The sequence below is a fragment of the Manis javanica genome, chromosome 3 (assembly GCF_040802235.1).
Source record: "Manis javanica isolate MJ-LG chromosome 3, MJ_LKY, whole genome shotgun sequence".
NCBI lineage: Eukaryota > Metazoa > Chordata > Mammalia > Pholidota > Manidae > Manis > Manis javanica.
Genome location: NC_133158.1, coordinates 15363028 through 15369438, shown reverse-complemented (window position 1 = coordinate 15369438; position 6411 = coordinate 15363028). Strand labels below are relative to the sequence as shown.

Below are 6411 nucleotides of genomic sequence, written 5' to 3'. Positions count from 1 at the left end.
GTGTGTGTTCTGACTGCTCCACCGACGGGACATTCCTCTTTCTCTCTTTTTCTTTGGGCCTCCCTATTCCCTGAGACACAACAATATTTAAATTAGGTCAATTAATAACCCTACAATGACCTCTAAGTGTTCAAGTGGAAGAAGAGTCAAACATATCTCACTTTAAATTAAAAGCTAGAAATGATTAAGCTAAGTGAGGAAGGCATGGCAAAAGTCCAGATAGGCCACAATCCAGGCTTCTTGCACCAAACAGTTAGCCAAATTATGAATGCAAAGAAAAAGTTCTTAGAGGAAATTAAAAAGCTACTTCAGTGAAGAAACAAATGATAAGAAAGCAGAACATCCTTATTGCTGATATGAAGAAAGTTATAGAGGTCTAGGTAGAAGGTTTAGAAACCAGTCACAACAATCTTTTAAGCCAAACCCTAATCCAGAGCAAGGCCCTCCTAACCTTCTTCAACTCTACTAAGGCAGAGAGAGGTGAGGAAGCTGCAGAAGAAAGGCTGGAAGTTACCAGAGGTTAGTTCATGAGGCTTAAGGAAAGAAGCCATCTGTGTAACAGAAAAGTACAAGGTGAAGCAGCAGGTGTGAATGATATAGAAGCTGCAGAAAGTTATCCAGAAGATCTAGCTCTGATAATTCATGGAGACAGCTATGATTTTCAATGTAACAGAATAGCCCTGTATTGGAAAAGCAACAGATTTTCAATGTAGACAGAATAGCCTTGTATTGGAAGAAAATGCCATGTAAGACTTTAAAAGCTAAAGAGATGTCAATGCCTGGCTTCAAAGCTTCAAATGACAGGCTGAAACTCTTGTTAGAGGCAAAAGCAGCTGGTGACTTTAAGCTGAAGCCAATGCTTATTTATCATATAAAAAATCCAAGGACCCTTAAGAATTATGCTAAATGTACTCTGTGCGCTATAAATGGAACAACAAAGCCTCGTGACAGTACATCTCTTTTCAACAGGGTTTATTGCATGTTTTAAGCTCACTGTTGAGACCTACTGGTAAGAAAAAATGATTCCTTGCAAAATATTACTGTTCATTCTCAATGTACCTGGTCACCTAAGAGCTTTGATGGAGATAGACAATGAGAGGACTGTTGTTTTAATGATTGCTATCACAGTATCAATTCTGCAGCCCATGGATCAAGAAATCATTTCTATTTTCAAGTCTTATTGTTTGGGAAAAACATTTCATAAGGCTATAGCTGTCATAGATACTGATTCCCCTGATGGACCTGGGCAAAGTAAATTGAAAATGTTCTGGGAAGAATTCATCATTGTAGATACCACTGAGAACATTCATGATTCTTGGGAAAAGGTCAAACTTAGTAAGTTTGGATGGAGTTGATTTCAACACTCACGGATGACTTTGAGGGGTTAAGACTTCAGTGGAAGAAGTAATTACAGATGTGGTAGACTAGAATTAGAAGTGGAGTCTGAAGATAAGACTGAATTGATGCAATCTCATGATAAAACTTTAAAATGGATGGGGAGTTGCTTCTTGTGGATGAGTAAAAAAAGTAGTTTCTTGAGTCTGAATCTATCTGTTGCTGTGAAGATTGTTGAAATGACAATACAGGATTTGGAATATAATATAAACTTAGTTGACAAAGCAGCAGAAGTGTTTCAGGGGATTGACTCCAATTTTGAAAGAAGTTCTATTGTGGGTAAAATGCTGTCAAACAGCATTGCATCTTCAGAGAAATCATTTGTAAAAGGAAGAGTCCATCTATGTAGTGAACTTCATTGTTGTCTTAAAAAATTGCTACAGCCATCCAAACCTTCAGCACCCACCACACTGTTTGGTCAGCAATCATCAGCATCGAGGCAAGACTCTCCACCAACAAAAAGATTATGACTTGCTGAAAGCTCAGATGAGGGTTAGCTTTTCTTAGCACTAAAAGATGTTTATTAATGTATGTACATTGTTATTTAAGACCTAATGTTATTCCACAGTTTATTTTTACAATATAGTGTAAACATAACTTGTATATACACTAGGAGACAAAAAAATTCATTTCACTCATTTTATTGGTATATTCACTTTATTGCAAAGTCTGGAACTGAACCCCCAATATCTCTGAGGTATGCCTGTATCTACATTTCAAGTGCTCAGCAGCTACATCTAAGTAGTGACTACCAAATTGGGCAATACAGGTATCCAAACTGTGCCTAAAACCAAAATGTAGCAAGAGGTTTATCTTTGAAAATCATATATTTACTTCTACTTTGAGATTCAAGAATTGTTTTAATAAGTTATCTCTAGCTTACTTAGAATTCATTACTAGTTCCAGCTTTGGGTTTAATGAGCTTTAGGATTGTATGAGGGTGGGGAAAGAACACTAGGCAGAGATAAAGTCTGGAATCAGGCTTGACTTGATTAAGTCACTTAAAATACATTAGCTTATTTTTCACATCTCTAAATAGGAGAATATTACATGTTTTACTTACTTCTCTGCATTGTTTTGAGGATTAAATGAAATAGTTTAAGTAAGCTTGTAAAGAAGAATGCAATATAAAGAATGATAACTATTGCTGAGATAAGTTGGTGATAATGATATCAGTATTCTTTTTAAATAAAAGTCTACATTAAATAGCCCTTTTGTAGGGAAAAAATTCTAAAAAATAGCTTTATTTGAATCATTAAGTTATAAAATTATTAGAAGTAGAATTATCTACCATAGACATAATTATTAAATTTGTTTAACAGTTGCCCTTATTTCATTTATTCACCAAACTTTGACCATTAGTTCTAAAAATATGTCAAGAAATAAAGGAGGTATGTCTAAATAACATAATGGGAATGGTGTTTAATATTTCCAGGAGCTGTATGAATTAGAAGTATATTATAAGCAACAGAAAAGTCATTTTGTCTATATTATCATAATAAATCATTAAGTCAACATTTTATATTAATGAAACAGGTAAATTAGAGAAATATTTTATCAGGAAGCAGGAAATTTTAAGAAATAGTTTAATTTATTAATCACTGTCGTTAGCTGGATTGATAAATATTCACTTGTTCTAGATCAATTTTATCACAAGCATCACATCCTCTTCTAAGCGGACATGACTGTATAGTAAAAAGTAGTTAAAAGAAATTTAGGAAAAGCATGCAGTTAAAGATGTAAATTGTACTTAGCCTTCACTTGTGGTGAGAGAAATTTCAGGTATAGATTCATGAGAGAAAAGTCTGGGTTAATTCACATTTTTGTAGAAGTTTTTTCAAAAATTTTCTGTCTGTAAATCAAGGTAAAGCAGAGAATATCCATTCTTGATTTATAAAACAACCACCATAATAACTTTGTACCTTAACATTCTATATCAAAGACATGCAGGTAAAAAATCATACATCAAAGGACAAAATACATTCTTCATCCTTTGATGTGGTTTAATTAGAAGACTTTTCTTCTCAAATGAAATATTTTATAGAATGCCAATATGTAAAACAAACTCAAACTAAAATGATACTTTATTAGTATAAGTTAATTTTACTTTCACATTTATATTTTTACTAATGTTCATCATAAGTAATGTTCATCAATTAAAAAATTTTTAAGATTATTAAAAATCATGGGGTCTCATTCTCTATGTATCTTTACATATGAATAGTTATAAATGTTGGATAAACCATACAAAATTCCTGATAATTGGCCAATTTCAACCAGCAAAACTGACATCATATAGTTCATCATGTTTGTGTTTCTTAAATATCCCCACCTGTGATCTGTCCATTTTCTTTAATTTACAGCATTCAGAAACTTGAAATAGAAATATGGTGAAATTTGCTTCAAAGTTTAGTGACTAACAATATCAAGAATTTGCTCACATATATTATCATGAGGGCAAGAGTCGGACAACTAAAATTTAGTGTTTCATTGAAGGTTCTGATTCTCACTAAAAGATACTCTAAAGGATGCATATCAAACAGAAGGAAAATGATATCTAGAGAGGGGCTGAACTGCAAGAAGAAAGGTGCGAAAAGATACTGGCACATATGTGGGTAAATAAAAAATCACTAAGAGTATAAAATAAAATAATATTGTCTAATTTGGAAGGGATTAAAACTAAAACACTAGATAATGGTATTATTTAAGTTGAAAGATAATCTGAATAAACTGTTTAAGGTTGTGTATCATTCTTCAGTACAATAAAGATATTGATTAACTTCAGATGCCATTAACATGGCCACAAAGTTCTGTGTAGGAGTTTCAATGTATTCAAAACTGACAGTGTATGTTGGGTTTAATTTTTTACACAGTTGAAAATAGTTAAAAATAAAATCAGAATTAATTGTACTAAGAACCCCTTAAGTATACTCAGCAGAGCATAAGTAAGAAAAGCACAAGTCTGTGATATAGAAGATTGCTACATGGATACCTAGACACATAGGAAAAGCAATATATGCTTACATTGGCTATTTTCTACTAATGAGTCCATGTTAGCTCTATGTTCATTAATCACATTAGTCACTGTGGGGTCATATCCCTTCCACCAAGTATATAATCCAAGAACATGCTCAAATAGCCACCACACCCTCCCTCCATGCATGACCCATAGCTTCTCCCTAAATTTATTCACTGATAGGTTTATTAATTCAACTAATACTTTTAAAGTTTCTACCAAGTATCAGGCACCATAGCAGATACTGGATATGCAACAACAACAAAGGCAGGCAAGATTCCTGCTCTCATAGCATTTGCATCATAATTCAGGAGATGGGCAAAATCAAGAATGAATAAATGGGATAGTTTCCAAAAGTGCCACACTCCTTGAAGAAAATAAAATTATAGACTATATGCTTGATGCAGTTTTGCAACTTTAGCATTATGGATATATTGTGCCAGACAGGTGTTTGGTGTAGGGGCTGTACTGTGCACTCTCAGATGCTTCGACCCACCAGATACTATTAGCACATTCTCAGTTATGACAACCAACAACATCTCTAGACACTGACAAATATCCCCCGGGGGGAGCAAAATCACCCTAGTTGAGAATCACAATGCCACAGTGATGGGAATGAGAGTGGGGTTTTTTTTTTTGGTTAAATTTTTAAATATTCTGATTGGATGGTCAAGAAGTACCTCTTTGAGAGCTGAAACATGGAAGAAGGAAAGAAAGCCAACCAGGAAATGATTTTGGAAGAAAGCTTTCCAGGCAGAGTTGAACAGTAAGTACTAACACTATAAGGTGGTAACAAACTTGGAGTCCTAATGAACAGACAGAAGGCTGTGTGACTAAAGCATAGAAGTAGGAGATGGTATCAGAGAAGCACACAAGAGCAGATCACAAGATCACAGAGAGCCTTTCAGGCCAAGGTAGAGGGTTTAGATTATTTTTTAAGTGTTATGAGAAATTTAAATGAAGGAAATAATTTCTGATTAACTGCAAAGAAATATTTTTAACTAGACCTTTGAAGATGGATAGCCCTGAAGTTTTACAGGCTGGGACGAAAAACAGAAGCATTCCAGATATAGATAAGGAAGGGATCAAAGATTATATATAAAACACGGCTGGTGTGGGGCAAGGGATAAACAAAAATGGAATTTCAGAACTATCAGAATATAATGCAAGAAGCAGGGACTTTTGAGGGACATAATCCATTCCAACCACCACTGGGATGACAACTCAGAGGAACTGTCTCAAGGAGAGTGTGTTCTAGGCAACATATTGGCAGCAGCTGTGAGCTGCAGGGGATCCACTGGGTGTGTATGCACTCTGGCTAAGCCCCAAGCATGCCCCTTTAGGGACGAGGGCCTGAAGCCAAGTGCAGGTGCAGAGACCAGCAGCCAGAGACCAATATCCCAGGGACAGGCAGCTAACAACTCAAAGGTGTCAAAAGCTTAATTCCAAAATATTGTTACTAAAGGTTTACAGAGTTACACTTTCAGACCAAAGGCAGCAAGGATAATAAACTTTAGTTTTTTATTCTAACTCCCTCACTGCTGCATTATCACTACCAATTTTCAAGTATTGCAATGTGTAAGGCATCGGTCTAAGTGTTTTCCATTCATTTTCTCATTTCATCTTTTGAACAATCCCATGAGGATTTTATTTTAAGGAAAAGTCACTGGATCCCAGAGATATTCCCTTACATGCCCATGGAATCTGAGACCTAAGCAGTCTTCCTCATGTCCCATGTCTTCTAACTACCACATAATACTCGGATAAAGCAATCAATACTACATACTGCCCAGATAAAGTAATTGACGAAGGTGAAATCACTTGCCAAATGTCATACCCTCCTAACACCTGTTTGAGGAACAATTGCTAGCATTCAAACGCCTACCATTGCCAGTTATTTTTCTAAGCACTTTATATGAATTACTTATTTAATCTTCACATAAACCTATGAGAAAGGTCTTACTAGTTGACTCATGTTATAGATGAGAAACTTGAGGGCC

General features: G+C 35.0%; 1 protein-coding gene across 5 annotated transcripts in view; it reads right to left on the bottom strand.

The window, feature by feature from the left end:
* TAFA1 (TAFA chemokine like family member 1) overlaps positions 1–6411 on the bottom strand; it is a 708714-nt gene that overhangs the window by 489386 nt on the left and 212917 nt on the right. The window lies entirely within an intron of this gene.